The following is a 26019-nucleotide window of genomic DNA, read 5'->3' on the forward strand; positions in this document are numbered from 1 at the left end:
CTCAAATCTGACGAACAATTACTCTTCCCTTCTTCAAAGCCTTATGGAGGGCACACTTCTCCAAGAGGCACCCCTTTCCTCTTCTCCCACTCCCTTCTGCATCACACTGACTTGCTCCCTTTGTTCATCCCCCCTCCCAGCCCTACAGCCCTTATGTAGGTATTTGTAATTTATTTATTTATATTAATGTCTGTGTCCCCGCCTCTAGATTGTAATCTTGTTGTGGGCAGGGAATGTGTCTGTTTATCGTTGTATTGTACTATCCTAAGTGTTTAGTGCTCTGCACAGAGTAAGTGCTAAAACAATATGATTGAATGAATGAATGAATAAATACAAGCTAATCAGGTTGAACACAGTCCCTGTCCCACATGAGGCTCTTAGTCCTACTAACCATTTTACAGATGAGGTAACTGAAGAACAGAGAAGTTAAGTGACATGCCCAAGGTTAAGCCACAGAAAAATGGCAGAGTCCGGATTAGAACTCCGGTTCTTCTGACTCCCAGACCTGTGTTCTATCCACTAGGCCATGCTGCTTCTTCATTTTTGAACTATGATCCAACATGGCACCACATCCCATGTAATTTACATCTGCCAGTCATATGATGCAAATGGATGCCAGCCTGGCACCCACCCTCCATTTTGCTCTCCCATGAGGTCTGGAGGAAAACCACCCACACATGCCCAGTGGAGGAAACCTCTGACCTGGTGCCTGCCCCCTGGTATATCATAAACCAATATTTTAACTGGAAGAATCTGAACAGCAACCTAGGTTTCATTTGTCATGAAAGTTGACAAATGAAAGGTTTGTCAAGCCACAAACCTATAGTGTACCTATTTGTTGTCTGTTGTCATGTGGTACCTTTTTGATTAATAGAATGTGAAAGATAACACTTACTATGTGGCAGGCACCACACTAAGTACATTTGCATCTCACTTAAAATCTTCCATGATTGGCACATATTTAGATTGTTATTTTATTTTGTAACAATATTCATTGTGTTTTTTCACAGTTTTTGGGTCAATTTTTTGGTTCTTGCAAACACATAACATTTATGTTATTTCCTATGGGAAACCATTGAGTACTTATTTAGGATTCTTTTGGTTAACACTCTACTTTTATGGACTCAATTAAAGCACTGACTGGAGTATAAAATTTTCATTCACTCTCTTATTGAGTATTGCTGACCGTGCCACTTTTGCAAAATTTCCATCACTGGTTACTGACTATAACTATAATTGATCAGCCAAAAGCTCAAACAAAGCAGATGTAAAGTCTTCCTGATAGAAAGAATATGAAACTTGGATGTTTGTCAGTCTTAATCCATCCTGATTGTCACTAAAGTTGGTATGAGGATGAATATATGCATAGAGTCAAAATATTTCAAGAAAAAATAAAATAGGGTGATATTTATGGGGTGTTTTGCTATTAAGACGTTTTTCTTTGGACAATTTTTTTTTCTTCTGTCAGTGACATATGCAAGAACTGGGTCTCCAATTCCAATGCAGTAAGACCTGCGGAGAATAAGAATGCAAGGGAGCAGTAAACATGTTTTCAGCACCACTTGATGTTGAAATCTGATCCTAAGTTTATCTAGGGACATCAGAATCACAGGTTTTTGGTGTTAAATAAATCGTGAATCCACCCTCAGAAATTATCATTGAAATATGCTTCATGATGTAGCTAATATGGGAGAAAGGAATTCTAGAATCTATATATTTGGGGAGATTATAAAATGTTTATTACTAGCTGGGTACCATGAGGTGAAGCAACATTTGAGAGTGTTGTGTTCTCTCAAACAATGCGGTGGACAGGACTTCACCACAGATCAGAAAGAAGACCAGGGTCCACTCCCTAATAATAACTGCGGTATTTGTTAGGTGCTTACTATTTGCCAAGCACTATACTAAGTGCTGGGCTAGATACAAGATTATTAGGTCCTACATGGAGCTCACAGTCTAAGTAGGAGGGAGAACAGGTATTGAATTTCCATTTTGCAGATGAGGGAACTGAAGCACAGAGAAGTTAAATGATTTGCCTAAGTTCACACAGGAGGTATGTGGCAGAGCAGGGATTAGAACCCAGACCCTCTGCCTCTCAGGCCTTGCTCTTTTCACTAGGCCACACTGCTTCTCACTATCTATGAAGCCACTGTGGGCAGGAAACTTATCTACTAACTCTGTTATACTCTCCCAAGAGCTTAGTACAGAGCCCCACACACAGTAAGTGCTCAGTAAATGATTGATTGATTGATTGATTGATTACTTGGCAGCATGGGCTTTGAAGCAGTGGGTAAATATAAGAACCACCAGCCCTCTGATCTATGTTCAGTCCTGCTGTCTTGTCTTATGCTGTCGAGTTTTCTCCGACCTATAGCGACTCCACAGACCCATCTCTCCCAGAATGTCCCACCTCCATCTGCAATCATTCAGGTAGTGTATCCATAGAGTTTTCTTGGTAAAAATAAGAAAGTGGTTTACAATTGCCCTCTTCCATACAGTATAATTGAGTCTCTGCCCTTGACTCTCTCCCATGCCTCTGCTGCCCAGCACAGGTGAGCTTCGACTTGTAGCAGATTGCCTTCCACTCACTAGCCATGGCCCAAGCTAGAAATAGAATGGGTATGCCTCTGCTTGACTCTTCCTCCTGTAGCCAAAACTGGTAGGGTACTGGAAATCTCCAGATGCAATCCTGAGAGGGGTCAGCCTTGCTGAGAAGTGAGATAATAGCAAAGTCCTGCTTGATGCAGTAATTTAGAAAGGTTCCTTGCACCCTAGTCTGGATCAGAAATCAGACCCTGGGTGCTGCTTCTCCTTCCAGATATTTCCTCTCTGTGCAGACCATGGGGCATGTTCAGACCCACAAGCTTCCAGCTTCTGGGGAGAGGGGAAGCATTTGGCTTAAATTTATGACCCAAGTAGTTGTTAGGGAGGTTCCTTAAACCTTACCTGTTGATTGGAAAGGGGACATGGGATTTCTTTTCCAGTCCACAATTCCACCCTCAGAGCAGGGCTTCAAAGCTTCTGGTGAGAGATGGAATACTTTGGCCCTGTTTCTGACCTGGAAGAGGGATTGGGGATGTTTCCTGGACTTATTCCCCATTCCAAAAGAGGACCCAGGATCCTGTCACCTTGAAAGCAGCTCCAGACTCACTCTCTGGACTCCTCCTTTGAGTCAGAAAGGTGACTTTTTCTTTCTCATCGAGAGCTAGGAACAGGGATGCACTAAAAATACTCCACATCCCACACTCCTGTCTCCACTTTCTGTAGCTCCCAGGAGGCATTTGCAGGTATTTATCAGCAGAGTGGCTGACAAGAAATTCCCAAATAGCAGAACTTTCTCAGCAAAATCAGTATGTATAGGCACCTTATTCTTGTTAAAACAGAAAAGTGAGCAAACACCTTCTTGGAAATGAAATACCATCTATGATCAAAGCAGAAACTGACAATCAAGATAATTATCTGAATAATTCATCTAAAAATATTGCTCCCCCATTAGCTCTTCATCTGGTTAAAAACTTTTCCTCAATGTTGGAAACCGGGATAAAGATACTCTATTGTCTATTTTCATTTCTAGTAAAATTTAGCTTTTCCAGTAAAGATGAGAAATTATTATCATTTTCTGCAATGCACTGAAAGGTTAATTACAGCACACTGTTCACACTAATAGAGGGGAAGAGTGGAGTGGAAAATACCAAACAGATAATGCCAAATTCAAGAGGTAGGTTGGACCCTGATTGCTCCAGTCAGTTTGGGAGAATGACCAGGAGGGGAACCCCAGGTCAATGAAGACTAGTGAGAATTACTGTTGTAGACAGGGGGCTGCAAGCCAGGGATATGAGAGACCAGGGCAATAAGGCAGTAATGGAGCCCAGCAGATGGGGTGAAGAGAAGTGCTAGCCCAGGAAGAGATCCAGAATTAGAACAGACTGAGGGGGTCAGGTGGGCACGAGTCCAGCTAAGCTGTAAGCTAGAGCAGGCTGCTCCAACTGGAAAAAGTATCAGTATCAGGGGAGGCAACAAACAAAATAGAATAGTCAACAACTAGAAGTCAGGACTAGCCATAGGCAAGCAGGTTCCTAGCCCATGGACTGACCTCAAGAGAAAACTTCAATTATCATCTGGCTCAAAAAGCCGGAACAGAATGCATCATTTTAGGGGTCAAATGAAGGTTACCTGTGAGTTAGATCTGCCAGGTGCAGGACATTAACCCTCAGTTCTGGTAACATATCCAAGTCCTGCTGCAAATGGGAAAACTCTAGAGAACAACTACTAGAGTTGTTAAATGCAATCAAAATAAATTATTAGAAGTCAAAGATGATAGCTGATTGAACGTTCTCACATTAAACTAATGATCCCAGGAACTTCCTCTTCAAACTGAAAATAGCCCTCTTTAAGATTCAAATTAAGGCTAGCCTTCTGCCCTTACATTGTTTCTTTTCCTTTAAGTCTGAGCAGTGATTAGAGGGAGAAATTCCCCAAATGATATGAAACAACTTTCACTCATGATATAGTAGTATCCGTAACAGTAAATCTGTTCTCATGGGATAGTTTTTCAGACATAAATAGTTTCTTATGGGCAAGGCATGTAACTAAGCTGATGTTGAATGACAAATCTTTTGAAGTTCACCCACTTCACTCTTTAAATAACCAAGTAATAAATGCCACTTCATGCTACCCTCTAGATAACTATATTATTAATCATTTCTGTACCAGTTGTAAAGTAATTTATGTTCTTTCATCAGGTAACTTTCCAAATTCCCTCTAAGTCAGTTACTGAGCCACCTGAGAAATACTTACCCATCCAAAAAGCCTCATTGTCACCAGCCCCACAAGAAGGGAAGGGAGTGTTTGAGGATGACTGGGGGATATAGTAAAAATGAAGCCTCGTTTCAGTGGCTTTACTCCTTTTAAAGTGACTATGGAAACCGAAGGAGGCTAGGAAAAAAACACCTATTAGTTCAAGCAAAAATATATTTATAACTTACCTTCTTTTTCCAGTATTGACACTACTAATAGTGAGATCATCCTCATGCATTCAATGTGAATAAAACAACTTCAAATTGTGGGCATGTAAAGGACTCAGTTTTGCTGAGCTACTGCACTGGCCAACTGCAAAGCCTGGTTCTGATTTGGAGATAGCCTTTTGGTCTCCCAATCTTAACAAAAGTTTCCGTTCAAAGGGAGCATGCCCTCTTTGGATTCCTGAACATCAAGTTGGCCTCTCTTAATAACTGGGGTGGTATTTGGTAAGTGTTTTCTATCTGCTAAGCACTGCGATAAATTCTGGGGTAGATATGGCATATTCAGATTAGACACAATCTGACTTTCACAGTGGACTCACTGAGGTGGGAGGAGAACAGGTACAGCACTTAGTACAGTGCCTGGAACATAGTAAGTGCTTCACAAATACCTAAAAAAAGAGGAAACTGAGGCACAGAGAAGTTAAGTAACTTGCCTAAAGTCACAAAGCAGCAAATCATGGAGCCGCGATTGGATTCTCAGTTCTTTACTCTGTCATTCTCTCAGTCATTCATTCAATCATATTTACTGAGCACTTACTGTGTGCAGAGCACTGAACTAAGCATTTGGGAGAGTACAAAATAACAATAAACAGACACATTCCCTGCCCACAATGATTGCACTATACTAACATCTCCCAACAGTTCATAGTTATGGGATATTGTTTGATATTGTGCTTCACAATATACTTAAAATTTGTGTTTTACATATATATAAAGATGTAAGCACCTATAGATCTCTCTCCATGTGTATGTGTGTGTTTACTGAAGTCAATATATATATATATATTGGTATATAGATCTATATAGCTGCTTGGGTACCCTGCTATGATTCAATCTTCTTATGGGTTCCCATTCAGTAAAGCTATGTCGTGACTGAGACTGTAAGCCCTGTGTGGGCAGGGATTGTCTCTATTGCTGAATTGTACTTTCCAAGCGCTTAGTACAGTGCTCTGCACACTGTAAGTGCTCAATACATTCGATTGAATGTATTGAATGAATGAGTTCTATGATCTCATTTGTCAGTTATCTGTTCTTTTTAAAAATAAAAATTGGAAAAAAAACATGGTATGTATCAGGCACTGTACTAAAACGATGTAATAGATACAAGAAAATCATGTTGGATACATTCCATGTCTGACATGGGGCTCAAAGACTTAACCCCCACTTTACAAAGGAGGTAACTGAAGAACAGAGAAGTTAAGCCACTTGCCCAAGGTCACACAGCATACAAGTGGTGGATCCAGGATGAGAACCCAGGTCCTCTAACTCCTAAGCTTATGCTCTCTCTACTAGTCTATGCTGCTTCTCTATCAGAGGGTCTTGTTATCTGATTCATTCATTCATTCAATCATATTTATTGAGTGCTTACTATGTACAGAGCACTGTACTAAGCACTTGGGAGAGTACAGTTCAACAATAAACAGACACATTCCCTGACCACAATTAGTTTACAGTGTAGAGGGAGGGGAGACAGACATTAATATAAATAAATTACAGATTTGTACATAAATATTATAGGGCTGGGAGGGGTCAAGAACAAAGGGAGCAAGTCAAGGTTATGCAGATGGGCCTGGGAGAAGAGGAAAGGGGGGCTTAATCAGGGAAGGCTGGAGGTGATAAGCCTTCAATAAGGCTTTGAACTGAGGAGAGAGTAATTGTCCGTCAGATTTGAGGAGGGAGCACGTTCCAGGCCAGAGGCAGGACCTGGATGAGGGGCTGGCGGCAAGATAGACAAGATTGAGGCACACTGATATTGAGCATGGCTTGTTTGTTGTGCTAATTAAAGTGCTCAGTAAACGTGGTTATCATAGATCCAGGGATTGGAGCCATGTAGAGCTTTATATACCATAGCAGCTTTTCTAGACCAACACTTCGGTTCAGAGCTTGCCCGAAGTCACAAAGCCAACCTGTTGCAAAACTGCAAATAAAACTTATGTCTTCTGACTCCCAGCCCTGCTCCTCTGTCAGACTGTAAATGTCAAGTCTTCTGGGGTTCTTTTTGCTCTGAAGCCACATTGCAATTCAATTATGGAATGATTAGCCCATCAGTTACCTGTCCAGAAAAGTTATGGTTAAAATCTTATTAGCAATGAAAACCAGTGAAATACCTTAGAATTTTCCTTAATCAGCTCTACATTTTTTTTCTGAAAAGGGTGATCATGATGGCTTCTTTGTAGTTGTTGGCATTTCTCTCCATATGTTGAGGAATAGCCTATGTGGACATCTAAGCATTAGGGCTCTTCCTTTTCATATTTTTTGCTAGAATACCAACAGATTCAAATTCTTTACTATTTTCTAGCTTTTACTACTGTACCGACTTCCCCAAAAGTTGGAGCAATAGTCATGCCATTATATTTTGACTGTTTTTCCCCACTTCTAATGGCTTCATCCTCAGTGGTGAAAGGTATGTTCAGAAGGTCAATGCAGTTTTGTCACCACCACTAGATTATCATTTTGTCAGAGATGATGGTGGATCAGTCTGTATTCCTTAGCAGTGAAGGGCCAAATAGCATCTTCAAATCTTCAAACTCTTCTGAAATGGCATCTTTTCCAGGAGTCCTCCCCTGATTAATTTCTAATTCTTTCCCACTCATTACCTCACAACGGTTTCTTCGAGTACTCACAATCTCACTTAGCACATCTTTATATACCTTAGCTCAACCGTCACAGCATTTACTGAGCACCTGCTCTATGCAGAACACTGTTTGAAGTGCTTGAGAGAATACAATAGAATTTGTAGACAAGATCCATACCCTCAAGGAGCTACAATCTGGTGGGACAGACAAAATTGAATTGCAGTTAGGAGAAAGAAGGAAAGGGCTATGTCCATGGATTAGATCTGTGTACATACATAAGTGCTAAAGGAAGCTGAGCATACCTAAGGGTCTTGATGGTGCACGAGTGCTGGAATGGGAGATATAAACTGGGGAGATTGGGTAAGTACTAACTCATGTACATGTCTCCTTTTCCTTCTTCATTCTATTTGTACTTAATTTAAGGGTCCTTCTCCCTTATTATATTGTCAGCTCCTTGAAGACAGAGACCATGTCTTTGTATTCTACTTTCCCAAGTGCTTAGTTCAGTTCTCTGCACACAGTAAGTGCTCAATAAACAGCACTGATTGATTCTACTTTTCCCCAGGACTTAGTGCAGTCCAATGCACATAGCAGATGCTCAATAAATGCTATCAGTTGATTGAAGATGCTTCCAATATATCCACAGCATATATTTCTCCTTCCGGGAATACCTCAGGAGCTTGGTGGGAGAATACCAGCAGCCCTTCCCAGCCATTTCCCCGCAGTCTTATCTCACACTGTTTCCTCTACCTTGGAATCTCTCCTTCCCTCACCTAAAAGCTCACAGCCCTCCCCAAATTCAAAACCTTTCAGAAAGTCCACCTCCTCTAACATGCCTTCCCCAGTTAATTCTCAGCATCTCAAGTCATAAATGCATCAGCCACCTCTAGCACCTTTGTACTTATTTATACCCAATCAATCAACGGTATTTATAGTACAGTGCTCTGCACACAGTAAGCACTCAATAAATATGATTGAATGAATGAATTTAGTGCTTACTGTGTGCAGAACACTGTACTAAACACGTGGGAGAGTACACTACTATAGGCATGATCACTGCACTCAGAGAGTTTACAGTCTTCAATAACCAAATTTTAACCATAAATTCCAGATCCCTTTTCATCCAATCTTTGACAAGAACTCTAACAAACATCAAAAGTGGGCTAGCTTGCATTTCCCCTCTTTTCCTTCCTATTCCTACTGTTATTATTTCTGGCTCAAAAAGCAGGCAGCAGCATGGAGAAGGGAAAGCAAAGAAATTGGATAATTCACAGATGGAATAATCACCCCATGAATAATTGAGACTTGACTGTAAACTCCCATACATCCAATCTCTGTAAATGCTGTATCACACCACAGCATATCAGGTGACAAATTACTAGTTTCTATTTAGAAGTGGGTGGGTGGCTAGTATGCAAAATAAATTAGTGTGCAGTAACTCAGAAAATTCCCCTATTTCAAATAGCATCTCAAATGTAGTCTTATTGCCCACTGCTTAGGGAAACAGCATGATCTAGTGGAAAGAGCATGGGCCTGGGAGTCAGAGGACCTGGGATCTAATCCCTGCTCTGCTAGGTACCTGCTCTGGGCAAATCACTTAACTTCTCCATGCCTCAGTTCCCTCATCTGCAAAATGGAGATTCAATATCTGTCCTCTCTCTTCCTATGAGACTGTGAGCCGCATATGAGACCTGATTCTCTTGTATCTACCCCCGTGTTTAGTTCAGTCTGATATTGAGCATTTAACAAATATCACAATTATTATTATAAAAATTATTATTATTGTTATTATTCAACCAGATCCAGAATGTCTGGCCATTGACATACATTTGGATAATTCACTTTTAAAAATTTGCTTTTCAATCAGTGGTTCAAAACATTTGGGGAGTGGTTATTTGTTTCTGTATTTTTCCTTGAACAGTTGGTTGTTAATTTTGCCAGTGGGCAACAAACGGAGAGATTTGGCAAGTTCAAGGCCAAGAAAAATATTCAAGTGAAGAAAAAATCCCTCCATAAATATTTTGACGAAGCCTGTATGAATATTCTACATTGTTTGTTTGGGAAAAAGAGACGGCTCCCTTGATCTTTCTTCTGCACAAACACATTATTGTATTCCAATTGCAGGGAGCACTCAGAACTCCAGACTAAAACTGTGTAGTCTGTGCCTTAGTGTTGAACTCAAATCACAGAATCATTTTCTTGGCCTGGTGTTTTGTAGCTCTTCTGGTCCTTTCCTTCCCTGCAATTTTCTTCGTAGCCTTTCCGCCAGGCCTGTTTAACAAGGGTTTTAGGAAGCACCACTGATATAAGTAATTAAGCAGGAGACTAACACTAAATGTTTGAAACATGTAAAAGGGAACTCTGTACTTAAAGATGAGCACCACTTTGATTCTGACCTCACTCTCTAACATTCGATGCCTATGTTAAGTAGTAGCTGGTCCTATTGATTTGATCTTGCATCTAGTTCGATTAGGATAATGTTTTTATCCTTCAATCATTGGTGTTTATCATATGTATATATGTGTGTCTGCATGGTGTCCCTCAGCTTATAAACACCCCTAAATCAAGGATTGTGTCTTCCTCTATTTGTTTAGGTTCATGTAGTTGTCATTAGATGGCAAGCTACAGTAGTACTATGACAACTATTTCCTTTGAAACTTTTCATGCTTCTAGTGCTGTGCTCTCCCCCTCAAATCTGACCCACACCTCTCCAAAAAACAAACAAACAAATGAATAAACAGTTGATGTAGAGGAAACAACCAGAAATAGGTTTGAGTTCTTGGGCCCAAAGTCTTTGTAACTGGATCTAGGTCCACCCATTGTTTATAATGGGAGACTCTCTCATCATTAATTACAGTACTCTATTGTTGATTGATCGACAAAGTGTGTCTTCAATGGGTAAGAGAATATAATAATAGCAATAATGGTATTTACTGAGCCTTTACTGACTGTAATGCCCTGAACTATGCCCATATACAACAGAAACAAGGGACGCATGACTGCCCACAAAAAACTTACATTCTCATTATCATTAGTATTTATTGAGCATTTACTTTCTGTACCAGGCATTTGGGAGCATTCAATAAAAGCAGAAGACATTCATTCATTCATTCAATGGTATTTATTGAGCGCTTACTATGTGCAGAGCACTGTACTATGCGCTTGGAATGTACAAATCAGTAACAGATAGAGACAGTCCCTGCCCTTTGATGGGCTTACAGTCTAATCGGGGGAGACAGACAGACAAGAAGAATGGCAATAAATAGAATCAAGGGGAAGAACATCTCATTAAAACAATAGCAAATAAATAGAATCAAGGTGATGTACATCTCATTAACAAAATAAATGGGGTAATGAAGATATATACAGTTGAGCGGACGAGTACAGTGCTGAGGGGATGGGATGGGAGAGGGGGAGGAGCAGAGGGAAAGGGGAGAGAAGAGGGTTTAGCTGCGGAGAGGTGAAGGGGGGGTAGAGGGAGCAGAGGGAAAAGGGGAGCTCAGTCTGGGAAGGCCTCTTGGAGGAGGTGAGCTTTAAGTAGGGTTTTGAAGAGGGGAATAGAATTAGTTTGGCGGAGGTGAGGAGGGAGGGCATTCCAGGACGGTGGGAGGACATGGCCCAGGGGTCGACGGCGGGATAGGCAAGACCGAGGGACGGTGACGAGGTGGGTGGCAGAGGAGCGCGGAGCATGCGGGGTGGGCAGTAGAAAGAGAGAAGGGAGGAGAGGTAGGAAGGGGGAAGGTGACGTAGAGCCTTGAAGCCTAGAGTGAGGAGTTTTTGTTTGGAGCGGAGGTTGATAGGCAACCACTGGAGGTTTTTAAGAAGGGGAGTGACATGCCCAGAGCATTTCTGCAGGAAGATGAACCGGGCAGCGGAGTGAAGAATAGACTGGAGCGGGGAGAGAGAGGAGGAAGGGAGATCAGAGAGCAGGCTGACACAGTAGTCTAGCTGGGATATTACGAGAGCCTGTAGCAGTAAGATAGCATTTTGGGTGGAGAGGAAAAGGCGGATCTTGGCAATATTATAAAGGTGAGACCGGCAGGTTTTGGTGACAGATTGGATGTGTGGGGTGAATGAGAGAGCCGAGTCAAAGATGAGACCGAGGTTGCGGGCCTGAGAGATGGGAAGGATGGTCGTACCATCCACGGTGATAGGGAAGTCAGGGAGAGGGCCGGGCTTGGGAGCGAAGATGAGGAGCTCAGTTTTGGTCATGTTGAGTTTTAGGTGGCGGGAAGACATCCAGGTAGAGACGTCTTGGAGGCAGGAAGAGATACGAGCCTGAAGGGAGGGGGAGAGGACAGGGGCAGAGATGTAGATCTGTGTGTCATCTGCATAGAGATGATAGTTGAAGCCGTGAGAGCAGATGAGTTCACCGAGGGAGTGAGTGTATATGGAGAACAGAAGAGGGCCAAGGACTGACCCTTGAGGAACTCCAACAGTTAGAGGATGGGAGAGGGAGGAGGAGGCTGCGAAGGAGACCGAGAATGACCGGCCAGAGAGATAAGAGGAGAACCAGGAGAGGACGGAGTCCGTGAAGCCAAGGTGAGATAAGGTGTGGAGGAGAAGGGAATGGTCGACAGTGTCAAAGGCAGCTGAGAGGACAAGGAGGATTAGAATAGAGTAGGAGCCATTGGATTTTGCAAGAAGGAGGTCATGGGTGACCTTAGAGAGAGCAATCTCAGTAGAGTGGAGGGGACAGAAGCCAGATTGGAGGGGGTCCAGAAGAGAATGGGAGTTAAGGAAATCTAAGCAGCAAGTGTAGACGACTCGTTCTAGGATCTTAGAAAGGAAGGGTAGTAGGGAGATAGGGCAATATCTGGAAGGGGAGGTGGGGTCGAGAGAGGGTTTTTTTTAGGATGGGGGAGACATGGGCATGTTTGAAGGCAGAGGGGAAGAAGCCATTGGAGAGTGAGTGGTTAAAGATAGAAGTTAAGGAGGGGAGGAGGGCAGGGGCGATGGTTTTTATAAAGTGAGCGGGAATGGGGTCCGAGGCACAGGTGGAGGGGGTGGCACTTGTGAGGAGGGAGGAGATCTCCTCTGAGGATACTGCAAGGAAGGATGGGAAAGTAGGGGAGAGGGTTGGGGGGGGGAGGCAGGAAAGGGAGGGGTGACTTTGGGGTGCTTAGACCTGATTGTGTTAATTTTTGTGATGAAGTAGGTGGCCAGATCATTGGGGGTGAGGGATAGGGGAGAGGGAGGAACAGGGGGCCTAAGGAGAGAGTTAAATGTCCGGAACAATTGGCGGGGTGACGGGCATGGGTGTCGATGAGGGAGGAGAAGAAGTTTTGCCTGGTGGAGGAGAGGGCAGGGTTAAGGCAGGAAAGAATAAATTTGAAATGTATGAGATCGGCTTGGTGCTTGGACTTTCGCCAGCAGCGCTCAGCAACTCGAGCATAGGAGCGTAGGAGATGGATAGAGGCGGTGACCCAAGGCTGTGGGTTAGTGGAGCGAGAGTGGCAGAGGGAAAGGGGGGGCGAGAGAGTTGAGATGAGTAGAGAGGGTGCAGTTGAGAGCGGTGACCTGATCATTGAGAGTGGGAAGAGAGGAAAGGGGGGCAAGGTAGGTAGAGATGCTTTTGGAAAGATGGATGGGATCAAGAGAGTGGAGGTCTCTGTGGGGGAGTAGCAAAGATTTGCCATGATCTCTGCCATCTAGGAGTTTACACTCCAAAAGGGGAGATAGGCAGATATAAATTGCCTGTATATACTAGGAACAGAAATGAAAATATAGACATAAATGGCAAAAACAACAAAAAAGAAAGATATAGCTAAATAAATAAATTGAATAAGCAAATATACATGTGAGTCCTATGAGTGGCTGATAGGATGACATGATTAGGGAAGGGAGGATTAATCAGTGATTGAGTGGAACATAAGGGAATACATAGAGGTGGTGGTCTCCCCTTAGTATAAGTATGTTACTAAACTAGACTGAAGGAGTATTTCTATGGAATCACCACTTGCTTGAAAAATTGATCTGATGTTGTCTTTCCCCAAGAAGGATACAACACGATGGATACATTAGGGAATGTTCTTCCCAGAAGAACACTCTCCGTCCACACTCACTCCCTTAGACAACTCATTTGCTCCCATGTCTTCTACTGTCATCTCTATGCGGATGACACTCAAATCTATATCTCCTCCACTGTGCTCTCTACCTCCCTCCAGGCTCGTATCTCCTCCTGCCTTCAGGTCACCTCTACTTGATTGTCCTCCCGCCAACTAAAACTCAACATGTCCAAGACAGTTCCTTATCTTCACTTCCAAACCCTGTCCTCTCCTTGACATTCCCATGACTGTGGATGGCAGAACCATCCTTCCTGTCTCACAAGCCCGCAACCCTGGTTTCATCCTTGACTCTGCTCTCTCATTCACTCCACATATCCAGTTTGTCACCAAATCCTGTCAGTCTCACCTTCACAACATCGCCAAGATCCGCCCTTTCTTCTCTATTCAAACTGCTACCATGTTAGTACAATCACTCACCCTGTCCCGACTGGATTATTGCATCAGCCTTCTCTCTGATCTCCCAACCTCCTGTCTCTTCCCACTTCAGTCCATGCTTCACTCTGCTGCCCGGATTATCTTTCTACAGAAACGTTCTGGGCATGTTACCCCTCTTCTCAAAAACCTCCAGTGGTTGCCTATCAACTCTGTATTAAACAAAAACTCCTCACTTTTGTCTTCAAAGCTCCCCATCACCTTACCCCTTCTTACCTCACCTTCCTTCTCTCTTTCTACAACCCAGCCGCACACTCCACTCCTCTGGTTCCCCCTTTTAGACTGTGAGCCCGTTGTTGGGTAGGGATTGTCTTTATCTGTTGCTGAACTGTACATTCCAAGTGCTTAGAACAGTGCTCTGCACATGGTAAGCGCTCAATAAATACGACTGACTGAATGAATGAATGAATGAACCTTCTCACTGTGCCTCATTCTTACCTGTCCCGCCATCGACCCCTGGCCCATGTCCTACCTCTGGCCTGGAATGCCCTCCCTCCTCAAATCTGCCAATCACACTTCCCCCCTTTCAAAGCCCTACTGAAGGCTCACCTCCTCCAAGAGGCCTTTCCAGACTAAGCCACCCTTTTCTTCATCTCCCCTACCCCTCCACATCACCCCAACTCGCTCCTTTTGCTCTACTTCCCTTATCCCCACCCCACAACACTTGTGTATATATATGTACATATCTGTCATTCTATTTATTTATATTGATCCCTGTTTACTTGTTTTGATATGTATGTATCTACAATTCTATTTATTTATATTTATGCCTGTTTACTTTTTTTAATGTCTGTCTCCCCCCTTCTAGACTGTAAGCCTGATATAGGCAGGGATTGTCTCTCTCTTTTGCTGAATTGTACTTTCGTAGCACTTAGTTCAGCACTCTGCACACAGTAAGCACTCAATAAATACGATTGAATGAATGAATGAAGAGGAGTCTGCTTGTGGGTAAAAAGCCATCCACAAATTGGCTCACAACAAGAAATGGTTGTGCTCATGTGCATAGTGTTAAGATAATAATAATAATGGTATTTGTTAAAACGCTTATTATGTGCCAAGCCCTGTCCTAAGCACTGGGGTAGATACAAGGTAATCAGGTTGTTCCACGTGGGGCTCACAGTCTTAATCCCCATTTCACAGATGAGGTAACTGAGGCACAGAGAAGTGAAGTGACTTGCCCAAAATCATACAGATGACAAATTTCAGAGACAGGATTAGAACCCATGACCCCTGACTCTCAAGCCCGTGCTCTTTCTACTAAGCCATGCTGCTTATGATGGTGCTATAATAATAATAATAATTATAATGGTATTTGTTAAGTGTTTACTATGTGCCAGGCACTGTACTAAGCACTTGGGTGAATACAAGTAAATTAGGTTGGACACTGTCCCTGTCCCACGTGGGGCTCACAGTATCAATCTCCATTTTAAAGATGAGGTAACTGAGGCACAGAGAAGTTAGGTGACTTGTCCAAGGTCACAAACAAGAGGCGAATTGGGAATTAGAACCCATGACCTTCTGACTCCCAGGTCTGTGCTCTACCCAATATGCCATGCTGCTTCTCTGAATGATGATCTAGGGATTTGTATTGTAAAATGTCAATCATGATGGTATCTTCAAACTATCTACATCCTAGCCTATTACAAAGTCAATGTTTACTACAATGTGATTTTTCTGGAACATGAGATTCTTGAAGAACACAGCTAGCTCTTTGCAGCAGAAAAGACAATATATCTAGTCTAGCTTTCTCAAAGTTAAAAAAAAAAAACAATGCAAATCCTACGTGTCCTCTTAGGACCCTATTTTTGGATTAATATTTTCATCTTGAAAAAGTTGAGGTACACTTTTGGATTTATTTTAAGTGCAGACTTCCTTCCCTTTTAAATGTTTCAAACATTTAGTGTTTGTCTCCTATTTAGTTACTTACATCTCTCTTCTATTTGGCAGAGAAAATAAAATGCAAATGGATTTTTCTTAAATGTCTCACACACTGAAATAAAACGTTCAAGTGGAATGGAAAGGAGGCAAACACATCCAAACAGACCTTTTTATTCCCTTTCTGTTTTAATCGTCTACACCACACTCCAAAAACTGAAGCAGAGGCCCTAGGACCAAATTAATCAAGGCCTTCGGGGGATGTCCTTAATCCAGCAAGAGATCTTCAATTTTGCCCAAAATGATAGCAGGGAGGAGAAGTAACATTGACTTTTCTATGCTCCTGGGTGTTTGGGTGTGCCCATGATGCCTGCTGTGCAGTTATAGGGGTGTTCACACCCAGTTAGCCAAGTAGGGATATAGGATGGGTAAGCAGTATGGCAGCGTGGGTCAGAGGAAAGAGCACGGGCTTGGGAGTTAGAGATCATGGGTTCAAATCCCGACTCTGCCACTTGTCAGCTGTGTGACTGTGGGCAAGTCACTTAACTCTCTGTGCCTCAGTGACCTCATCTGTAAAATGGGGAGTAAGACTTTGAGCTTCACATGGGACAACCTGATTACCCTGTATCTACCTCAGTGCTTAGAACAGTGCTCTGCACATAGTAAGCACTTAACAAATACCAACAGTATGGCTATAGTGGTAGCAATATGGTATTTATTGATTGCTTATTATGGTGCCAAGCACTGTGCTAAGCCTGGAGTAAATATGGAACAGTTCACTCAGACAAGGTCTCACATGGGTTTTACAATCTTTATAGGTTTAGAGATACCTCACCTGCAGCCTCCTCCTCCCCCTGCCCCAAGGCTAAGTGCTCCTAAACAGCTTCTAGTCGTGCCTTTCAGAAATTCAGGTTGAACTTGATAGAGCCATTTGAAACACTACCCTTTTTAGCGCATGGGAAAACTGAAATGGTGCAACTCTATTCTATTCTGAAATGATTATTAATAATAATTATTATGGTATTTGTTAAGCACTTGCTATGTGCCAGTCACCGTATTAAGCATTGGGGTGGATATAAGCAAAATGGGTTGGACACAGTCCTTGTCCCATGTGGGCTAACAATCTCCATCCCCGTTTTATAGATGAGGTAACTGAGGCCCAGAGAAGTGAAGTGACTTGCCCAAGGTCACACAGCAGACAACTGGCAGAGCTGGATTAGAACCCATGACTTTCTGATTCACAGGCCCGTACTCTATCCACTTTGTCATGCTACTTCTCTGAAATTCCTCTCTTACCTTTGAAAAAAATGAATGTAAGAAAAAAAAGGAAAGATAAATCAGTGTAACTTCATAGTTTGAAGTAAAGGAATCTTCCCAGAGTCATCAGTGCAGTAACCTCTGCTACACTGTGTTTCACATTCCTGTGAATTCACACTAGAGTCAGAGCTTTTTAGAAGCATCCTGGGAGCAAGCAAACTGCTAGCTGACTGTAGCCAGAATTTAGACCATACTTGTCATTGTCATTAATACTGTTGCATGTTCATAAGTGTTGGTAAACTTTGCTCCCTAGTGGTGATTTGGTCAATTCTGCATTTGATTAATTTTCTTCACACAGTGGGTGGTAAGCAAACAGAATTAATATGAAAGGAAGTTGTGCAGGCCAAAAATATCAGCAGGTTCAAGAAGGTTTAGATAAATTCAAGGATGAGTTATAAGAGGGAAAGTTACAGATGTACATCCTTAGCCACTGGGATGGATGTCAAAGAGGGTAGCTATCACACAGCTCCCCAAGCACCCTGTGGCCACTGTCAGAGAGGGAGTCTTGGGCTGGATGGACCACTGGCCTGACCCATAAATGGCACTTATCATGCTCTTATCTACTGGGACTAACTCTTCAGTCAGACTTCTGGGCGAATAGACTTTAACTGCATAATAGCAAATAAACTGTTTGGAAAGGAACTTTCCCTCAGTTAAACAGGACATGCTGATTGGAAATCACCATTTTAATGCATAGTTCTAAGTGAACTTGGCTTTACCAAGTTACCAGAGAAGCTGTGTAGTTTAGTAGAAAGAGCACGGGCTTGGGAGTCAGAGGTCATGGGTTCTAATCCCCGCTCTGCCACTTGTCAGCTGTGTGACTTTGGGCAAATCACTTAACTTCTCTATGCCTCAATTACATCATCTGTAAAATGGGGATTAAGACTGTGAGCCCCATGTGGGACAACCTGATTACCTTGTATCTCCCCCAGTGCTTAGAACAGTGCTTGGCACATAGCAAGTGCTTAACAAATACCAACAAATACCATCATTATTATTTACCATGAAAAAAGTCACCACTCAGAACCATATGAAGCAGAAGCAGCATGACCTAGTGGAAAAAGCACGGGCCTGGGAGTCAGAGGACATGGGTTCTAATCTCAGATCTGTCACATGTCTGATGTGCGACCTTGGGCAAGTCACTTAACTTCTCTGTGTCTCAGTTACCTCATCTGTAAAATGGGGATTAAAACTGTGGAACAGGGATTGTGTCCAATTTGATTGTCCGGTATCTACTCCAGCACTTAGAACAATGCTTGGCACATAGTAAGTGCTTATTATTACTATCATTGTTATGTGGACCAATCTATTTCATCATAGCTAGTTTATTTTCTATCGATAGATATGGGCTCAAAGCTCTTCCAAAACACTTGGACTCAGTTTGATTCTTGTTTCCTTTGAGCTTATTTTACCTTCAGCATAAAAAAGACCAAGAAAAGAATCAAGAGTTTTGTTCATTTCTCAAATGGAATGGCCAAACAAAATTAGCTCCTTAACTTCAACAGAAGCATTAGGTGAGTCGACGATGGGGCAATAATAGAGCCTTAGGCAATTAACAGCCCACAGATGGTAAAAGATTGAACTTTCTCTAATTACAAAACACAGTCCTGTTTCCCAACTTTGCACTAACACCGCCTATTGCCTTAGAAAAGCCTTGTTTATGTTAATCAATTCTTCCTGATGTTGGAACAATGGAAATATTTCCTTAAAAACAATGTAACTTAAGTTTTAATAATCCATCATTTTGGAATAGGGCTTGATGATCTTGTCAGCTGTGTGACTGTGGGCAAGTCACTTAACTTCTCTGTGCCTCAGTGACCTCATCTGTAAAATGGGGAGTAAGACTTTGAGCCTCACATGGGACAACCTGATTACCCTGTATCTACCCCAGTGCCTTTTTTTGCCTTCCCCTTTTAGCAGTGAGTGGTGAATAAAAACCTCTGCATTTAATGGTGTTTTCAGCATTTCTAAATTCGTCCGTCTCTATTAGAAATAGCAAAGATGTCACTTGGCTTAAAAATATAGTCTGGTGTTCCATTCCTAAAGGTGCTATTATGCTAACAATAAATCTGAACACGACTGTAGGCAGAGTGTGGGTTGTGATGTATTCAATATTCATCACACTCTGACCCAAAGGAATATCCATTATGTGCTTCTGGGATCCTTGAGCAAAGTCATTTTATTACCCCTGCCAATTCTCATGGAATTTTCCTTGTGATACATAATTTTCTCTGTAGCATTCTTAGTCACGGTGAACGTTTCCTACTCTTCTGTTTCTGTTCGCCTATTGTCTTTATATGCTGCTTCATTAATAAGTCCAAAAGTTATGTTGGGAACTTGGACACACTGAACTCAACTCTCCTCTGTGCACTCTGGGAATTGCCTTTCTGGAGCTGGGAGTTTCCATAGTTGCCACAGCGTTAAGGTGGTACTCATTGCTTCAGGTGATCAGATAAGGGCGATCACCTCACCTTCCCTCCCACAGCCATTCTATCTCCTGAGCCCATAGGACCCAAGGACATTCTTCTCTGTACTCCAAACCTCAGGTGCCTGTCTTCCGTGTGTTTCTGGACCACATTCCTGAAAGTAATTGAATTTACAGCTTAAGAATTAGACACCCTGGAGGTCAGTTTAGTGATCATATTCCCCCCTTTATCGGTGAGTCATGCACTAAAGAAAACCTAACAAACAAAAATAAAACCACTGCACCTCCTGAACAGATCCAATTGAATTCTTGGAATCAATCAAATACATTCACTGAGTCCTCAATGTGTGCCCAGAACCGTAGTAAGCACTTAGGTGAGTACAACAGAGTTGGTAGACACATCCCCAGCCCACAAGGAGCTTAAAGTCTAGAGATGGTTACAGACGTTAAAATAAAGTACAGATGGGCAAAGTATAAGGACATGTAAATAAGTGTTGGATGGTGAGCGTGGGGCATGCATAGTGCTTAGGGGCTCGAGACCCAAGCTCATAGGTGACACAGAAGGGAGCAGCAAGAATAAAGTGGGGATATGGGAGGATAGTCGGGGAGGCTTCTTGTAAAATATGTGATTTTAGTAGGGTTTTGAAGAGGGAGAGAGTGTTGGGCTCTTGTATATGAAGGGTCAGGTATTTCCAGCCGGGTGGAGGACAATGAGAGGGACAAAGCACAATCAATCAATTAATCAATGGCATTTATTATTTATTAAGTACAGATCACTGTACTAAGCACCTGGTAATAATAATAATAATGTTATAATAATAATGTTGGTATTTGTTAAGTGCTTACTATGTGCCAAGCACTGTTCTAAGCATGAGGGTAGATACAAGGTTATCAGGTTGTCCCATGTGGGCTTACAGTCTTCATCCCCATTTTACAGATGAGGTAACTGAGGCACAGAGAAGTGAAGTGACTTGCCCAAAGTCACACAGCTGACAAGTGGCAGAGTTGGGATTAGAACCCACGACCTCTGACTCCCAAGCCCAGGCTCTTTCCACTGAGCCATGCTGCTTCTCACCTACAGAGTTGGTAGACACATTTCCTGCCCTAAAGGAACATATAGTCTAGAGGGGAAAGAGGCATTAATATAAATAAATACATTACAGATTTGTACATACATGTTGTGAGGCTGAGGTGGGGTGAATATCAAGCTCTTCAAGGATACAGCTCTAAGTGGAAGGACACTACAATAGGGGAAAAGACGGCTTAATTGGGAAAGCCCTCTTGTTGGAGATGTAATTTTAATAAGACCTGGAAGGTGAGGAGAGTAGTGGTCTGTCATATGTGGAGGGGGAAGGAGTTCCAGGCCAGGAAGAGAACATGGACAAGGAATCACTGGTAAAATAGATGTGTCTGAGGTACAGTGAGTAAGTTGGCATTAGAGGAATGAAGTGTACAGACTAGGTTCTAGTAGGAAGCCAGTGAGGTAAAATAGAAGGGGGTGAGCTGACTGAGTGCTTTAAAGCATGTGATAAGGAGTTTCTGTTTGATGAGGTGGATGAGAAACCACTGGAGGTTCTGGAGGAGTGGGGAGATGAGGATGGATTTTATTTTTTTTTTAAGAAAAAATGATCTGGGCAGGAGAGTGGAGGATGGACTGGAGTGGGGAGAGACAGAAGGCAGGGAAGTCAATGAGGAGGCTGACTGCAGTAGTCAGGGCAGGATATGATAAATGCCTGAATCAGCATGGTAGCAGTTTGGATAGAGAGGAAAGGGTGGATTATAGAGATGTTGTGAAGGTAGAACAGACAGGATTTGGTGACAGATTGGATATATGGGTATTATATTCAAAAAAGAGGTGAGTCAAGGATCATGCCAAGGTTACAGGCTTGTGAGTTAGGGAGGATAGTGTTGTTGTCTACAGTCATGGGAAAAACAGGGGAGGACAGGGTTTGGGTGGGAAGATGAGGAGTTCTGCTTTGGATGTGTTTAGTTTGAGCTGTTGGCAGGATATCCAGGTAAGATGGTCTGAAGACAGGACCAAATGCCTTCAGAGACGGAGGTCAGGGCTAGAGAGGTAGATTTGGGGGTCTTCCCTGTAGAGATTGGTAGTTATAGCCTGGAAGCAAATGAGTAGCCAAGGATGTGGGTGTAGGTGGAGAATAGAAGGGGACACAGAAGTGAGCCTTGAGGAACTCCCAGAGTTAGGGGGTGGGTGGCAGAGGAGAAGCCTACAGGAGAGACTGAGGAGTGGTCAAAATGATGAGAAGCTGTAGAGAACAGTGTGTTCCAGGGAAACCATGGTTAGATAATGTTTCCATGCTATTAAAGGTAGCTAAGTGGTCAGATGGGGTAGACTGGGTTGGAATTGGTGAGTAGGAGATCCTTGGTGACTTTGAAGATGGCAGTTTCAGTGGAGGGGAATGGGTTGGAGCCAGATTGCTGGGGTAGACTGAGTTGGAATTGGTGAGTAGGAGATCCTTGGTGACTTTGAAGATGGCAGTTTCAGTGGAGGGGAATGGGTTGGAGCCAGATTACTGGGGATCTAGGAGAGTATTGAAGGAGAAGAAGTGGAATCAACAGGTGTAAATGTCGCATCTGTGGAGTAGTGAAAGGAATAACAGGAGGGGGATGGGGCGATAACTGGAGGGTGCAGTGGGCTCATGAAGAGTTAGTGGGTATGTAGGCATGTTTGAAAGCAGTGGGGAAGAAATCATTGGAGGTGAGAAGTTGAACATGGTGCTTAGGAAGGAGAGAAGGAGACAAGTGTTTTTATATGGTGTGAAGAAATGTAGTCAGAGGCATAAATGGAGAGGGTAGATTTTAAAAGATATTCAGAAATCTCCTCTTGCAGTACTCCTGGGAAAGATGGGAGAGTTGATGAGGGGGCAGGAGGAGAATGGACTGGAGAGGTCTAAGGGAGATTTTAGGGACCTCATTCATTCAGTTGTATTTATTAAGCACTCACTGTGTGCAGACCACTGTAATAAGCCCTTAGGAAAGTACAATTCAACAATAAACAGTGACGAGGCTGGACGTGGGCCAGGGGTCAGTGGTGAGACAGATGAGATTGAGGCCCAGTGAGAAGGTTAGCACTAGAGGAGAGAAGCTAGGTGAGGTAGGAGGGGGCAAGGTGATGGAGTGCTTTAAAGCCAATGGTGAGGAGGTTTTGTTTTATACGGAGATATATTGGGAACCATTGAAAATTTTTGAGGAGGGGTGTGACATACCCTGAACATTTTTGTAGAAAAATGATCCAGGCAGCAGAGTGAAGTATGGACTGGAGTTGTGAGAGACAGAAGGCTGGGCGGTCAGCAAGCAGGCTGATGCAGTAATCCAGGCAGGTTAGGATGAGTAATTGTATTAACATGAGAGCAGTTAGGATGGACCCCTCTCAGGGTTGCACCTGGAGAATTTCCCGTACTCTACCACTCTAGACTATGGGAGGGAGAGTCAAGCAGACATATCCATTCCACTCCTAGCTTGGGCAGTGACTAGCAAGTGGAAGGCAATCTGCTACAAGTCAAAACTCGGCTGTGCTGGGCAGCAGCGGCATGGGAGAGAGTCAAGAGTGGAGAAAATTTACTGCACGGAAGGAGGCAATGGTAAAGCACTTCCGGATTTTTACCAAGAAAACTCTATGGATACACTGCCAGAACAATTACAGATGGAGATGAGGCATTCTGGGAGAAAAGTGTCCATGACATCGCTATGGATTGACTTAATAATAATAATAATGTTGGTATTTGTTAGGAGCTTATTATATGCAGAGCACCGTTCTAAGCTCTGGGGTAGATACAGGGTAATCAGATTGTCCCACGTGGGGCTCACATTTTTAAATCCCCATTTTTACAGATGAGGTAACTGAGGCACAGAGAAGTTAAGTGACTTGCCCAGGGTCACACAGCTGACAAGTGGCAGAGCCAGGGTTCGAACCCATGACATCTGACTCCCAAGCCCGTGCTCTTTCCACTGAGCCAAGCATAAGACAAAACAAGTTAGGATGAAGAGCTATGCCATCACTTATATTGTCTTTGAATTTGGCAGTGTGGAATCTACTCCCATGGATCGGTTGGGTTCTCTTGGATATTGCATGGATGCTTTGAGGCTGCTTTAGAGCACTATCATGAAAGTATGGCTTCCTAAAGTGCTTAGTTTAACATGAGGCATAGTTTGGCCATTAGGAGAATCTGTTATTCAATCTAATCAATTCTATGCAACAGATCATAAGGTCAGAAATTTCACAGAGGAAAAATAGCCTCAGAAGAGTGTGTAATCCAACAGGAACACAAGACTTGTCAGAGCCTCTTCCTTCATATCCGACAGACCACCACTCTCCCTACTTCAAAGCCTACTAAATCATATCTCTTCCAAATACCTCATTTCCCCATCCTATTCAACCTCCCTTCTGAGTCACCTATGGACTTGGGTGTGTACCCCCTAAGTACTTTGATACTCACTCCACCCATAGCACTTATGCACATGACCTTATACTCTGCCATCACCCATATCTGTAATGAATTTCAATGTCTGTCTTCCCCCTAGACTGTAAACTCCTTATGGGCAGGGATCATGGGCAAGTCACTTCGCTTCTCTGGGCCTCAGTTCCCTCATCTGTGAAATGGGGATTGAGACTGTGAGCCCCACGTGGGACAGGGACTGTGTCCAACTCGATTTGCTTGTATCTACCCCAGTGCTTAGTACAGAGTCTGGCACATAGTAAGCACTTAACAAATACCATCATTATTATTATGTCTACTAACTCTGTTGTACTCTCCCAAGCGCTTAGTACAGTGCTCTGCACACAGTAAGCACTCAATAAATACCACTGATTGATTAATTGGCTCGACCAGCCGGAAGAGTCCTAGCTACCGTCCCTCCTACAGAGGCCCCTCCATCCCCTGAAGAGCCTGGGGGGTTGCGACTTTCTTTTTCCACCCTGCTTCTTTCTGTCTGGGGCAGCTGTGGTGGCCCAGACATGGGTAAGCTGTGAGGGAAACACTTCACCAGAGATTCCATCTCCCCTGCCCCCGCTGCAAGGGTCAGCTCGGAGGAAAATCCCACCTCCCTTTTCTGTGGTGCCTCCCTCTGGTCTCAAGATCAAGTGACACTGTAATTCAATTGACCAGGAGATGAGATGATCCATTCATTTATCAGATCATCTTGAAGGATTTTGCCTGATTAATGTGTTCTAGTGCAAAATATGCTAGTCTGTTGTGGAACTATTCATTTTAATTCATTCAAAAGTATTTATTGAGTGCTTAATATGTGCAGAGCTCTGTACTAAGCTAATGTCTGTCACCCCTCTGTACCACATGCTCTTTGCAGACTCGGTACAGGTCTACCAACTCTATTGTATTGCTGTTGTTTTTTCCCAAGTGCTTAGTGCAGTGCTCTGCACACAGTAAGCACTCAAGAAATTCCATTGCTTGCTTGATTGATTGACAGCACATACAAACCAGCGTTTCTGCAAATAAGTGGTTAAAAGGTGGGGTGATTGTTATAAAAAGAAGCTGCATTTTCTAGGGTTTTTTTTATAGCATCTGGAAAGTGCATTTCTTTGACATAAAGCAATCTAACCAAGCTGTTCCAGGCATTCTGAACATGATTAAGGAATAGTACGTGTGTAACTCAAATGATCGAAACCATTGTAAAGAATGTGGAGAGCTTTGAAGGTGATTGAGGAAATGAGAGAAAATATATAAGAGTTTTCAAGGTTTGGTTAGAGTGGTTGGGGGTCTGCGCTCCAGAATTTCGGATGGAAAATAAAGGTAGAAGCAAGGCAGAGAGAATATAAGAGTCTGTAATAGCTTACTAAAACCCAGGAATTATGCAAAGTCAGTCTTAGGAAGTGTGAGAATGTACAATACAATCTATGCATATAGGATTGTGACTCATCGAAGAGCAAAACTAATTTTCTAACATGCATACTCTCAAAAGACCTGTAAATTTCAGAGGATATATAGAGAGAGACCCAATAAGAATTTTCTTTCAAGATCTGTATATAGTCAGTTTAAAAGCAAAGTACCCTCTTTGAGTTTATCATTACCTCTGTCCCTGCCTCTGGTGGTTTGTTGAGCTAAGATTACCTCATTTAAATAGCAATGGCTTATAAAAAAGAAAGGACCAATCTGTTCCCTTGCAATACAATCTTGCATTTAGTATACGTGATTTCTCCTTTTAGGGAAAAGCGTAAGACTTGTTGAATCACATATATTCTTAGGATAAGGGGAAGTTGGTGTATGCATTGATCTGATTCTTCACATTTGCTCTTTCTCAGATAATAAGAATATGCTTTCCTCTAAAGT

The 26019-nt window shown here is 42.8% G+C and overlaps 1 protein-coding gene and 1 non-coding gene across 2 annotated transcripts in view; both read right to left on the bottom strand.

Moving 5' to 3' along the window:
- Positions 1-26019, bottom strand: part of CNTN6 (contactin 6) — a 361761-nt gene that overhangs the window by 276831 nt on the left and 58911 nt on the right. The gene's annotated exons all lie outside the window — the stretch shown is intronic.
- Positions 2563-2699, bottom strand: LOC114807244. Its single transcript, XR_003755296.1, has one exon. It is a non-coding gene; the product is annotated as a small nucleolar RNA SNORA7 (small nucleolar RNA).

Source organism: Ornithorhynchus anatinus, chromosome X1 (genome assembly GCF_004115215.2).
Source record: "Ornithorhynchus anatinus isolate Pmale09 chromosome X1, mOrnAna1.pri.v4, whole genome shotgun sequence".
NCBI lineage: Eukaryota > Metazoa > Chordata > Mammalia > Monotremata > Ornithorhynchidae > Ornithorhynchus > Ornithorhynchus anatinus.